This window comes from Euprymna scolopes, chromosome 16 (assembly GCF_053919585.1).
Source record: "Euprymna scolopes isolate OS-2025 chromosome 16, ASM5391958v1, whole genome shotgun sequence".
In the NCBI taxonomy this organism is placed as follows: domain Eukaryota; kingdom Metazoa; phylum Mollusca; class Cephalopoda; order Sepiida; family Sepiolidae; genus Euprymna; species Euprymna scolopes.
Window position 1 is genome coordinate 49,066,104 of NC_136497.1, and position 14,953 is coordinate 49,081,056.

The 14,953-nt window shown below is 32.7% G+C and overlaps 1 long non-coding RNA gene and 1 pseudogene across 2 annotated transcripts in view; both read left to right on the forward strand.

Moving 5' to 3' along the window:
- The window catches only part of LOC145295937 (uncharacterized), an 88,609-nt gene that overhangs the window by 22,862 nt on the left and 50,794 nt on the right, over positions 1-14,953 (forward strand). For both annotated transcript variants that reach the window (XR_013869921.1, XR_013869920.1), the window contains exon 2: positions 6,552-6,724. This is a non-coding gene — a long non-coding RNA (uncharacterized LOC145295937). The remainder of the gene's footprint in view (positions 1-6,551; positions 6,725-14,953) is intronic.
- On the forward strand, positions 14,384-14,524 carry LOC145296454 (U2 spliceosomal RNA; annotated as a pseudogene).

Sequence of the window (14,953 nt, forward strand, 5' to 3'; positions counted from 1 at the left end):
CGAATGAAAACCGATTAAAAAGTTTTCTACATATCTGTGTATCCTATATACCAAGTTTCAAGTTTATATATATATAGAGAGAGAGATTTATTAAAAGTTTTAGCAGTTTATTTTGTTTTTAAAAATTACATATTCTCCATCTTAAAATAAAAATGTCAGCTAAATATTCTTCAAATCAATAAAAAAAAAAGTGAATTTGTGAAATGTATTTTTTTAAAGGTATTTACTGTTTCAGTCGACATGACAATAGAGTTCAATTTTAAAGCAATTCATTTTAAAATGGGTAAAGTCGGAATTTTTACCTTAGCGACATCAGATTAATCATCAATTTCCATCTTTTTTTACTAATCGGACGTTCTCATTTTTTTTAATGTCTGTGAAAAGTGATAACGTAGGTACGAACATGACGTATATATTGTTATATAGGTTAAATTTTTTTATCCCATTAAAAAAATTTTTTATCCCATTAAAAAAAAAAACAAGCAGCCCTTTGACATATATGAGCTTTATACTAAATTGATGGTTAAATATGGTTTATTTGGTGCTCATTTTAACATCAAATACTAATCTATTAAACCCTAACTATACATCAAACAGATATCATAATACTAGTAAAGGTTCACTGCACCTTATAACAAAGGTCCATACAAAATTTCAAACACATCGGTTCAGTACTTTCCAAGAAAAAGCGAAATGGACAAACAGACAGACAGACAAAGAGAAATATAATATCATAAATGTTACTTTACTGCTATTGAGTTGGTGCAAAAATAATAACATTATTTTTGCACCAACCTAATATAATCATCAACAGCTATTGACATTGATTTTCGCAAGAATGTGTTTTGCCACTTCAGTTCCAGCAAAAAAAAAATTCCAACCATGTTTTATATATGTTTTCTTTACTTAATTTGACTTTTGTTTTCTGTTTTTTTTTAATTTTCCCTGTTACAGAACTCTACAATGATTGCACCAACAGGTTAAGCAATCGCATTAACTTAACAAACTATATGTATACAAAAGAAACCTCAATGTTATGCAAAATGAATCCCCTCTGCCTTTTGCCCGCTATCGCCGTCATGTACAAAGATTCAGCAAGCTGCGAGTTCCACATTCTTTCCAGGTCATCGGCACTTTTGGTTCATTTATAACAGTTCGATGATGGTACTATTTTCCACTTGAAATATTAGACGTTTAGCAGGAGTTATCATATTTTGTTTCAGAGTTTTCTCTGACCTAAATAAACTGTTATAGAAATCGTCGCAATGTAATTATGATACGAACAATAAGAATAAAACCATGTTACATATGCTGGTTACATGTAATCGCCTAAAAAAAAAAGAGGATCTAATTTTTCAGTGCTTCTCTGTGTTTACATGTAGATTGAATGTCAAAAAAATAATCTTCATTGTGTACTTACTTGTGAGGGAAAATAAATACTATTCAACAAAAATTAAAGAAATTCATTCAGCAATTTTGCTTTTCTAATATACGTTTAACTTTTAGCTGTACTTAGAATATCACCAGCATTATGATAGTCGCGGGAAATATTTTTTTTTTTCACATTAAAAAAAAATAAATAAATAAAAGGTTGATTTCTCTCCCAAAGTTTGATGATGCTGCTAATGCTGACGATATTCTACGTTAAGCCAAAAATTGAATTTATTTTATAAAAGTAAATTTTTTACGGGCTAAAGTGCTCTTCCTCTATGATGCTAACTGTCCAAATCCCACTTTCCCAATCTTGTCACATCTTTCCGCCATGAGAGGGAGATAAACATACCTTCCATAGAAATAACGAAAGGATTGGGAGAGACTGTTCTTAATGCAGATGAATTGAATTGTTTCTGGCAATGTTTATTTATTTATTCATTTTTTTTTTCATTAGAGCCTGTGAAATAGAACAAGTAGAAACGGAGAGACACTAATTTCATTTACATACTCTCCAGGAGATTAGACACAAGATCAAGTTTGGGTGAAAGTGTTTCAATGGAATGAACTGGATTCGAATTTGGCACGTCCAAATTTTCAGTCCAGAATAGTGTGATAATTATAACACAAACCGTGAACTCACTGTGCCATTTTTGAGTTTTGTTGTGCCTATATTGTATCATTCTGAAACCTCTGGGAAAGATCTGAATCCATCTGTCCTCCAGATTAAACAGTAAGTTAGAATTTCAAATTTTGATGTGTCAATTAGTTCTGAAGGAGGAAAACCTAAAATAATAAGCATTTTCTTATTCCTGTTCAGGGGAAAATGCGGTTGAGGATTGTAAAACACTTGCTTCACTATAAACTCTTGGACGCTCAGGCAACGTTTCAAGGTTTGTCCATTGACTCCAAAAACAAACAAAAAAAAAGTGCAAGAGAATGTTTCTTATTGTTGTACTACTTTTTAAAACAAATGAATTAAAAGGTTTGATTTGAATTCACAGGCAAGAAAATCTCATTTGACGAGATGAGAGATTCTTGTTTCTTTTTACTTGCTTGCTCATGAGGGAAAAGTTAGATACATTAGATCTATCTATCTATCTATCTATCTATCTATCTATCTATCTATCTATCTATCTATATATATATATATATATATATATATATATATATATATATATATAAAAGGCAAAAACGGCACGCACATTTTTGTATGTCAAGCAATGGGTTTTTTTATCTCGGAGGGGGGTACTATTTCTTAGACCTGTTTATATAGCCCCTAGATCATAATATCTATGATTTGCAAAGGGACGTCGTGTCTAGATTTATTTTGAACTACTTGTATAAAATTTGCGCTATTCCGTTGTCGAGTGTTTGTTCATCTTTTTATTATAAATAAAGTGAAACTGATGGAGTGAAAGCAATTCCTCGGCTTCCCTGCCAGGGACGTCCAGAAAGCAAAACAGTTTGGATCAATGTGGCGAAAACCATCATATCAGACAATTGCTATTCATTTGGACACTCCCATTTTTTTATCAGGAGCTGGTTTTGCCCCAACAACTTGGGGAAACAAAACAAAACCAAAAAAAAACTCCTCACAGTCAAAGTTAAGTGCAGGATTTTATTTCCCTATAGCATGATGTTTGACCTCATTAAATTTACGCACATATCACTTAAGTTTTTAATCGTTTAATTTCAACCATTCTCATATCTTTGCCTTCTTAGGGTCGTGATAACATGTCAGGCTTTTTTTTTTCACTTTCGCCTCAAGGATTCGAGTTCAAGCCTACCTGCCTACCAATACTTTTTTAAAAATTTTCTTTTACATCTACAAACACCCGGGCAACGCCAGGGACCCCCACTAGTCTATATATATAAAAGCGAAAATGTATGTATGTTTGTGTGTATGTATGTTTGTGTGTCTGCTAAAAACTTTCGACCGACGGAACAAAAATTCACAAACTTGGTCTCATATGAAAGCCCCACCTTCCGGACGACAAATATCGAAAAATTGGCCCAAAATGACCATCAGAAGTGCGTCAACTGATCGATTTTTTGCAGGGGGGGGCAAAAAGTGACATTTTAATGTTAAACATTACATATTTTTAAATCGATTTATAACTGCCCAAAAAAATACGGGCGCCAACTCTTCTACATAGAATATACACGCGGCCGTTTATTTTGGGTCAACTTGTATTTAAAACTAGCTGAGTCATGTCACGTGATCTTGACGTCAGCAAGCTCTAATGGCAGTCTGAATTTACAATTTAAAAATGTTGTTATCGGTAAAAAAAAATTAATTAAAGCTAAACTATGAACTTCTACGCTATGGCAACGTTATCAAATTTATTAGCACATTCAAAATAGTTAGATACGATAGTTAAACGAAAAATAACAAGCCAAACATGTGAAGTAAAAAAAAAATACGCTTACAAAAAATATTAACGATCGAAGTTTTTAAAAATGAAAACAGCCAGACACCATTTTCCAGTCTTTAGAATAAGGAAGACGAAGTGAGAGAGAGAGAGAGACATACGCAAACAGAGAGAGACAGACAGACAGATAGAGAGAGATGTCTAGACAGGAAACGAAATACGTAATTTAATAAAAAATAAAATACTGCTACGTCATCTCGTAACGTTCCCGCGATGGCCTCATTTAGTGGCTATCTGTCAATCAAACCTCTTTCACTCGCTTTATAACCCTTATTTTAACGCTATAATCAATTCCTCTTACTCTTAGTCTAGACAGTTAAGTGGTTGGAGTTAGTTTCACCTCCGCGTTCCTGGTTCAATCCAGCCTCACGACCAAAACTATTTTTTTCTTTTACATCTTTAGACACGCGGGCAACGTTTCTTTATTTTTTTTTTTACTTCGCTTATTCTTTAGTTTACTTCCCCCCCCCCCCCATACACACAGCGGGGTTTTTTTTCGCTGTTTTTTTTTTTCGATTTTTTTAACATCGCTTCAGGGTTATTACTTATCCCCCCCCCCATACACACACCTAAAAACACCCGGGCAACGCTGGGTACCTCCCCCCGCTAGTTTATATATATAAAAGCGAAAATGTATGTATGTATGTTTTTGTGTCTGCTAAAAGCTTTCGACAGACAGAACAAAAATTCACAAACTTGGTCTCATATGAAAGCCCCATCCTTCGGCCGACAAATATCGAAAAATTGGCCAAAAACGTTATTTTTTTTCACCCTGAAATCGGCACTTTTCTACGGGGGGGGGGGCAGCAAAAACCGTCCTCTCGTGACGAGATCGGTTCTATGCATGCGCCAGACGACGTCATAACCTGATTTAGTTTAAATAAATATTTGAAGAACTGACACAATTTCATCTACGTCGTGTTATCTCAGTTGGTTAGAGCGTTGGGTCATTATCTAAACGTTTTGGGTTCGAATCGTGGTGGGAGATGTCTTTTCTATTTATTTTTTTTTTTCGATTTTTTAAATTCAAATATTGAAGCAGGGTTATTTAAACCATTTTGCACGTAAAGTTCGTTTTCTGTTTTTTGTTTTTTTTTGTTGGTTTTTTACTTCGCTTATTCTTAGGTTTTCATTAACACTCCCCACCCGACCACAAACACCCAAAAACACCCGGGTACCAACCGATTTTTTAAATTTTAATATCGAAACAGACTTATTTAATCCATTTTTCACGTGTGTTTTTTGGGGAGGGGGTATTTTTCAGATTTTTTAAAGCAGTTTTAACGTTCGTTTTTCTGTTTTCTTTTTTGTTTTTGTTTTTTCGATTTTTACATTAAACATCGTTCGTTTGCCTTTACGTTAGTTTTTTTTGTGTTTTTTTTTTTTTTTCGATGTTTTGATTACCCACCGCCCGGGTACCCCCGCTTTATTTTCAGATAAGTTTTAACGTTCGTTTTTCTGTTTTCTTTTTTTACTTCGCTTATTCTTAGGTTTTCATTAACACCCCCCCCTCCGACCACACACACCTACAAACACTCGGGCAACTCCGGTCTAGTCTATAATATACATCTCACCTGTCTGTTTAGATGTATGTATGTCTGCCTAAAACTTTCGACAGAGACGACGGATTTTCATAAGATCAGTATCATTTTGAAGCGCGACGTCTCAGACGACGAATATCAAAAAATTGGCCAAAAACATTAATTCCTTCATCATGAACTGGGCAATTTTCTACAAGGAGTGTCGATTTTTTTGTTGTGAGCCATTTTTGCAAGTCATTGTATCGGTTGGATTGACTTTGCCTAATTTTAACGTTCCGAATTTCCGGTCACGTCATGGAGTAGTGGTCAGATTTTTTTTCACTTTTGTTTCCGCCTTCACATCACGGGTTCGAGCCTACCTGCCTACTACCACTTTTCTTTTTTTTTTTTGTTTTTGTTTGCTCAACACACACCTCCAAACACCTATGCAACGCCAGGCGCCCAGGCTAGTTTTTAATATAGGGAAAATTTAACTTTTCAAAAAGGGGAACTCTGGATTGAAACATTGCCTATTCTCTATTTATCAACCAATCCGACGTTTCTGTTTGACAAATTCCTAAAACATAACTTTTCATTAGTATATAATTGTTATTAGTATATAATTGTAGATGATTTAGACTACATGAGGTTCATTATGTTCTGCCATTTGTATATCTGCTTTTTTCAGGGGCCATTTTTCATAGTTAGTAACTTTCTGATAGTTTAAACTCTATTTAATTGAGCTAGAGCAGATGGTTCTTATTCAATGATTTTTTTCTTTCTTCATCATCGTTTAGTGCGTCCTTTCCACATCAGATGTGGGTTGCACTTTGGCCATGGCAGTACAAAGTGGTTTTCTGCATGAAATTTTATCATATAACTTTTCGACAACCTGTACAAAACTTCCTGAACAATTCTTCTAAGACAAAAATGAAAAGCAAGACTCTGTACAGAACCATAATGTACTCATACTTTCACATTAAAGCTGTCACTAAATGCATTGTTAATTCTAACGTGGCTTTGAACATTTCTGTGCATGACTTAATTATAAAAATAAGATGAAACATCTATAAAGTTTGTAGCGTTGTATCTCATTTTACTTGGTAACTAAATTTTCACATTTTGTTTTGGTGTTTTAAATTTTGTTGGCTCGATCTTGTTGCAGGACAATGTATCGCAACTCTGAAAGATCATGAAGATGAAGTACTCGATGTATGTTTTGACTATACGGGTCAGTACCTGCTCACAGCTTCGTCAGATAAAACTGCAAATGTCTACGATGTTCCTACACACACGTTACGCAGAAAATTGGAAGGACATGTCGGAGAAATTTCTAAAGTATGTATCTTTCTTTTCTGAAAATTCATTTTTGTTTTATATCAAGCTATTATCAGTACTGTAGGGGAAAATGTAGGGTCATGATATTTTCCATAGCATTCCTCCAAGTCTTTAACTTAACAAGTAGACCTTCCATTGTTTCACAAACATTAAATTATCAGCATAAAGCATTTCTTTTAGACAATCTGTACAAAACTTGCTGAACAATGCTTCTAAGACAAAAATGAAAAGCAATAAAGTGAGTACAGAACCAAGCATGGAATACTGCTGCCATATCTGGACAGGAGCTGCTAAAAACAGCCTATCCTGCCTTGACAGAGTACAAAATAGACTTTGTGGCTTAGTGAGGGATGCACTTTTCTCTTCCCTGCAACCTCTCTCCCACAGAAGAGACGTTGCAAGCCTATCTTTGTTTTATCGTTATTTCCATGGCAGGTGCTCGTCTGAACTCCAATCTCTGGTCCCCCTCGCCAATCTTTTACAAAAAACACCTGTCTAGCTGAATCCACTGTCAAAAACTTTCCCCACTCTTTATCAAATCTAAACCTAAATCAAAACGTAGATTCCATAAACAAAGCTTCTTTCTTAGAACTGCACGCCTGTGGAACTCTGTTCCGTCCGCCTGCTTCCCTCCTGACTACAACTTGGATGTCCAAGTCCAACGTAAACAAATTCCTGATGAACCGCCCCCTTAAATAGACACTTTAAATATCCACACTAACGTACTGTACTTACAATAACCCTTATCCCTGAGTGGCTTCCGGGCCTTGATAAGTGGTGACCACCATGTAAAAAAAAAAAAAAAATTACGTAAATATTTTAGCATTAAAGCTGTCACTAAATGAAGATTGACGATTTTTGAAGAATATTTTTTGATGAATAAATTTATTTTTTAATTAAATTATTTTTAATCAAATATTCTTTAGAAACTCCTAAACATTTAATTTTTTTTTTTAATTATTTTTTATTTTCAATTTTTATAATTTAACAATATATTTTTTTAATTAAATAATTTTTTTACATTTTGTTTCATATTTTTTTTTTTTTTTTTTAGATGAGATTTGATAATTTTTATTATTTGGATTATTTGATTTACTAACCTCATCTTGAATGTTATTCTCACAACGTTCCGACTGATGTAACCTCCAACCGTCTTTAGATGCATTTTGTTTAACTCGGGAATCTTTGTTAAATTCAGGAATCTGCATGACAGTGCTATGAGGCGACTGAGACGAGTTATCAACCTCTGTTCTTTGAATGATAAATGCCCTCTACCGGCCGTACTGTGAACCACAAATATAAACAAGTGTCTCCGAGAACGCAAAAATATATAATAACGAAATAAATAACCCCAAAACATAGAAAAGGCGAAACAAATATAATTTTAATGTTTTAATATTACTTCTTTTAAATGAATGATTTATAAGTGAAAATAAAATGTAAAAAACATGAAACATTTATAGATGTTTTTAGAATTATTTGGTTTTTTTCCTGTACGAGTGTATAAAATGTTGCAACAAATAATTGTATTTTTTGTTGATTTTTTGTTTGTTTTTTCACAATAAGATTGTATAAAAATATATCAAAATATAATTTTAAAAACATGAAACATTTATAGAGGTTTAAGAATTTTTTTTTTACATAGATTATTTGTTTGTTTGTTTTTTTCACAGTACGATTATATAAACATATATCAAAATATAATTTTTGGTGTGTCAATAGAACCAAATTTTAATATAGAAGTTTTTATTTATTTATTTATTTATTTATTTATAAAAAAATTATAGAAATTTTAATAATATTTTTTTTTTTCAATGAGTGATACACGATTTATCGACTCCTGTTCGACTGACATACGCCCTCTATTCGCCGTTCTTGAAACTAAAATACACACATTCGCCTCATGGCGCTGTCATGCAGAAGTGCCGATATTTCAGATAGAATCACAGGGCAACTTGATTTTGTTCCATCAGCCATGTCTTTAGTAATTTATATTTGTATTCTAAATATCACCTGTACTGAGAGTTGAACCTTCAACTGTTAGAAGACCATCACTTAGAACTCAACAATTTAGCACTTTTATCCATTGCGCCATGGATAAAAGAGCTAAGTAATAGTAAATGTTCACATTTTCTAAACGCAAATCAATACATAAATGAAACATTTTTTTAAATTAAGAGATTCACAATGTTCCAAGCTTAATCCAAGTTCAAAAGTTTACATTGTCCGATGTTCGTTTGCTTATAAGAGCTTATTTTTCTCTCTCATTTACCCCCAAACAAGACTAATTGCCACTTTGAACATAAGGGGCTACTATTTGGGACCATGTTTATAGGGGCACGACATAGAGATTTAAGATTTAATGCCTGTTCATATTACATTTAAACATCAACAGGTTAGCACAACCAGGGAAGCACGCAACGTTCTTTGTAGAAATTTTGGCAATGTCTTCAATATATTTGTTTTAATTCATGTTTCCTGTGAATGTTGGGCTGAGGAAACTTTATGTCCCAGGTGAGGATCGATCTCAGGACCTTCAGATTATAAGATTAATATGAAATTACAAACATGATTAAATTATATATTATTTTTATTGGAATTCATTATTGAGATGAGTATTATTTATTAATTTTATTTATTGCGGACTATTATCCTCATCTTTTCTTGGTTGTTTCACGACGTTTCGGCCAACTATTCATCTGGCCTTCGTCAGGTGGTAACAACACTGGGATAGGAACTCTGAATCTCTTATCTACATCCACTGCAATTACTGCCTTCCGTAGTTGTTGCCATTTCACCACGTTGCCCTTTGGAGCCCGTGGCAAAGTTGATAGAGACGTTGAATCTCTACGGTTCCAGGTGAGAATTATCTAAAGATAGCAGTTTCAATCCTACCCAAAGCCGGCCAGAGGCTTACTTGGCCAAAACGTGGTGAGACGACAACAATTACTGAAGTCAGTAATTGCCGTGAATGCAGTCAGGAGATTCAGAGTTCCTATCCCGTTGCGGTTACGACCTGACAAAGGCCAGAGGAATATTTGGCCGAAACGTCTTGAAACAACTAAGAAAAGATGAGGATAATAATCTGCAATAAATAAAATTAATGATTAAATTACCTTGAAATTGTCAATTATGAAAAGAACAGGATTAAAATTTTCCTCCGAGCTTTCTTTCCTGCAAAATCTAATTAGTTATAAGATTAAAGTCGGGAAAAACTCTCTTCAAAAAATTGTCTTCCGTTTTCCTGCTTTCCAGCTGTCTATAATATGGTTGTCTTCAAGTCCAACGTGAACAAGTTTCTGATGAGCCGTTCCGCGTTCCACTTAAGTTAACAAATTTACCGAACTTACATTACTATCGATTACTATATTGTCCTTTTGACTACTTTACACTCTTTAACCCTTATCCTTGAGTGGTCTATCAGCCTTGATAAGTGGTGACGCCTATGTAAAAAAAAAAAACTCATTCTATCCTGAGGACACTCAGTTTATATTTTATAGAAATTGAATTAATGAAGAACAGAAAAATAAATTTATACAGTAATTTGCAGTTCCCTGTTAATCTGGATCATCAAACGATTCTTTGAATAATAAGTATTTGTTAAACAGATCAGCCACATAATTACATTAGCGTGAAATAATCCGTTAAAAAGAACAGTTTAAATTTTCCTTTAATTATAACAATGAAATCGAGGTGGCTTGTTCTTTAGCAGTTTTCTAGAATATTAACTAAGGGGAATAACTTTTATTATTTAAATAAGAGTTATCGTTCCTCATCATTTTGTGACTCTAGGTTCATTTGTATTTAATACACGAATGGATTATTGACCATTCTTTTTTTTATTCAAGTGTTGCTTCGTTCTTATTAAATCAAAACTAGATTCACTTTTAGCTTACAAACTGAACATAATAAAAAGGATGCTTTTGAAGGTGTATCAGAATTTTGGGGGAATTTTTGACACCCCTAACACGAAACTGTGAATAAAATATAAAAAAAACTCGTAATTTCTCTTTTTAAAGTGGGTTGGGTTGTTTATTTTCTTTATGGATTATACTTCCAAAATAAACTATTAAAGTTGTATAAAAAGTAATAGAAATATTATTTTTTATTTAAAAAAAACAACATTTTTTTACGTAATGAAATCAATTGAATTTTACGAGTTGAATATTTTTCAATTTTGAAACTTTAAAAATCTATCAAAATTTTTCTATTGATTCAATTTTTACGATATTTTCAGGGTCAGTGTGAAACTTTATGCTCTTCCCAATAAACCGAATATAATATTTTAGACAAACGTTTTTTTTTTTTAATTCATGCCCCCCCCCATTTTGAAATGTCTATTAAAAAGTAAATAATTAATTTACTCACCAAAGTTTTATATATCACAAATTGAAGATAAAAGATAAATAAATAATATATTCAAATTTAAAACAAAAAGTGTTTTTTAGAAATTTACCTGTAAAGTCCGAAGTTTAAAACCTTTTTTTTTTTTTAAACCACGTTGGGTTTTTTTGTTTGTTTGTTTGTTTGTTTTTTTTTTAATGAAACTTTGGTCCTTGCTCCTTTAATTGAAAAAAATTAGGGTTTGAATTACATTTTTTGAGTAGTTATAAGCTTGGAAAGACAGGGGATTGAATTATTCAATATTTTTCACGCATTCGTAAGGTCAGTTTCTGACACACCTAATGCTTCTGTAGCTTGGTGATCTTTTAAATCAACGCATGGATTTAGAAACATTTTGGAAACATTATTGCGTACTTACGTGTCATATTGAAATTAGTATAAATTCCAAAAAATTACGAAAAATGATCCTAAATAGAATAGGTCTCAAATAATTTAGTTTTATTGTATGTTTTAGTACACAAGAATTCAGTATGACAAACTGACTTATCTCCCTTGATTTAAATAGAATTAAATTAAGAATCCGCCATTGTTAAACTCATGCGTCAGAACGTAATTTTGGATGATTTTTTTTATTAAAAATATATCTAGCACATTTTTTAGTGAATCCTTTTTCGTAATTTTTGGAATGTATACAAATTTTCACGTGACATGTAAGTAGATAATGTTTTAACCTGAAATCAATTGGTTTAAACAGTCACCTTTTAAAGGATGTAGACGGCTCCCACAAAGACCAATTCGAATCAATTTAGAAAGTTCTCTGATTGATCAAAATATAATTATTTGTTAACCTTAATTCAGACCTGTGCGAATTCAGTGTGCAGAAACAAGTTTATGCACCTTGATTTGGGACATCGAAGGGTAAATTCCAGTGCTACAAGTGTGCATTAAAATTGCAGAAATTTATTGAGTAAAATTTTAATAAAAAATAAAATTAATTTATTTGAAGTCCATAATCTCCAAGCAACATTCTTGTAAACCCAGAGAGTTGTAGATGATCTCCCTTTTTCTAATATGAACACACCATGCGATCTTATTAGTATTTTTGGGGTTGCTTGTGTAGATTGGTGACTGTTTAAACCAATGGACTTCAGGTTAAAACATTATTTTCAGTATCTCCATTCTCCTTTCCTGTTATTTTATTTAGAGCTGCCATATTTCACATGTATTTCAGTATAAATAGGTACCTATAAAGGGAGCTATTATCAGTGACATTTAAATAATCATTTAAATATCATAGATTCCTCTACAATGAAAAATAAATGAATAAAATATAACACTCAAGAACAACATCAACAAATAGCAATCAACTCGGACGGCATGTATATATATTAAAACAATAGTTTTATTTAACACAGTAGTTCTTTTATTAGTGTTGTGGAATATTAACTCTCTTTTGCCTGTTAATCCATTACGAAATTAAGAAGGTTGATGTTCATGAATACGGAATTAAAATCCATTATATGTTTTTATTAAGACAGGCTTAGAAATGTTTTGATGTAAACGGTTATGTATAAATCCGTATGTCTGGATAAACGAGAAAGATTTAAAGAAAAGTTATTCATCGCTACTTGCGTAAACAGAAAGGTATTTATCCATTGGCACAAATCCTCAGTGTGCATAGTTCCAGGTAAATAATTATTACATTTCGCAATGGAGTTAGGAGGACTGGGTTTTTTTACTAAAACTGATTTGATTTTTCCCATGTGCTGTATTTATAATCGAAACTGCAACGCTCCCAGCCTGTTTATTGTACCCATGAACGAAAAGACATAGATTAGTCTCCGTAGAATTGACATAACTTTGGGATGAAACAAGCAGTGAACTTCTGTTTTCATAAACCAATATTCTCTGAATTTAGCATCTATTTTAAAAGTTAAAATAATTTCAGTTGAGTTATTTCCCTTTGAACGTATACAGCGAATCTGTGAAATAACGATTCGCTACACACTATTATTTTTTCTTATTCTTTCGCATTTTCTTCATCATCATCGTTATCATAATAATAATAATACTATTCCATTCAACATTCACTTTACATGATGCTATGGTGTTGCATAGGTTTTCAAAACATCCTATCTCTGGATCGGTCTTTATTTATCTCTCTTTCTCTCAAGTCTATCCTTATCATTTTCTCCCCTATGTTTATCTTACTCTTCTTCAAACTAATTCTGATACCGCAACTGTTCTATGCTCAATCAAACTTTCAACCTGACCATACATCAAAGTCACTTGTTCTGCACATATCTCCCTATACTGTCCAGATTTAATCTTCCTCTGAGGTCACAGATTTAGTATAATATAATGTTATGCAAAATGAACCAAAAAAAAAAAAAGGATCGAAGCCCTTCATGAAAATTTTTTTCTTTTTTTTTTTTCAATTAATCTAGGAGAAAAACGATTTTACATAATAAAATATAGTGGCAGAATTGTCCGAGTGCTCTCTCCTGAATTCCACCTGAATTATCTCACCTGAATTATTCTTATTAGGAAGAATGTACTCTCATGTTTTGAAAGTCAAAAACTCTCATTTCACTCCCACGGAAAATTTTTAATTTTTTTTTTTTTCTGGCTGAGCCTTCAAATTTTGATGCTGTATTCCTCAAGTTTGATAGCAGACGCCCAGTCTCCCACAACCAGCACAAATGTAAGTTATGTTTCGTTATACATCCTGAAAGAAAATAAGAAGCATATTTTGTCTATTTAAAAGATACTTGTTTTATACTTATGTATATAGATTTCGAAATATTGCATTCAAAAGAAGAATGTTAGAGTCGACTGATGATTATTGGCTGTATTCCTATTTGATAAAAGACAGTATTTACCCCTTTACTCGAAAGTTAGATACAACGGGGTCAGGTGTAGCTTTGAAATGTCAGCACACTAGACTAAGTGCAATCTGGTTTACAAAAAAAAAAAAACGTCTGCGCATTCCCCTGGTAAGGACATCTCAAGTGATTCACAATAAACAAACCATTGTCAGGGAGAAGGTAAAGCCTAGAAGGGTGGACCTCCTAGGACTGAACAGAACCTCAGTGTAACAGTAGCTTTGTTGCTGTCATATAATTCTATGCTACAACATATTTCCCTCCTTACCAGTTTATAAATGTCTATATTTTAATTTTGCAAATTTTTAGTCGCGTGCAAGCGACTCTTTAAGTCACTCCGTCGGTCGGTCCATCGGTAACACTTTTATGCTTGGCCTTTTTGGTTAAGATAAAAGGTCTGCTGTTAATAGATGCTGTTCTTAGCTTTTTAAGCTTTTCTTGGCCTTTTGGCCAAGATCAAAGTGTAATATCTGTTCTTACTACATGCTGTACTTATGTTTGTAACTTTGTGATATAACGTGGGGGATCACTTTTCTGTATTAATTTAATGTAAAATGATCACCCACTTTACAACCAGTCATTCTCCAGATCATCCAAGTTGTTTTTGAAGGATTCCAGTTATTTTTTAAGCATTCAAGTCATTCTTAAGGTCATTCAATTCATCCTTAAGTTCATTAAAGTCATTCTAAGTCATTTACTTTTTATTTATTTAAGTCATTTCAGCCTATTTTTCGGTCATTTTAGTTTATCTTTAAGAATTTCATATCAACCCTACATTCATGCATTCATTCATTACACGAGAGCACGTGACTAATGGCTATCAGCCTTGTTTATGTAAATTTAAAATTTGGAAGCTTTTTTCTAATGTTATTCTCTATCTCTACAAATCTACTATCGACCCATGTATGGAATACTGTTGTCATATTTGGGCTGGTGAATCGCTGTCCTATTTGAGGGTTCTTTATAAGTTGCAGAAATGTATCTGAAATTTGATTGGCCC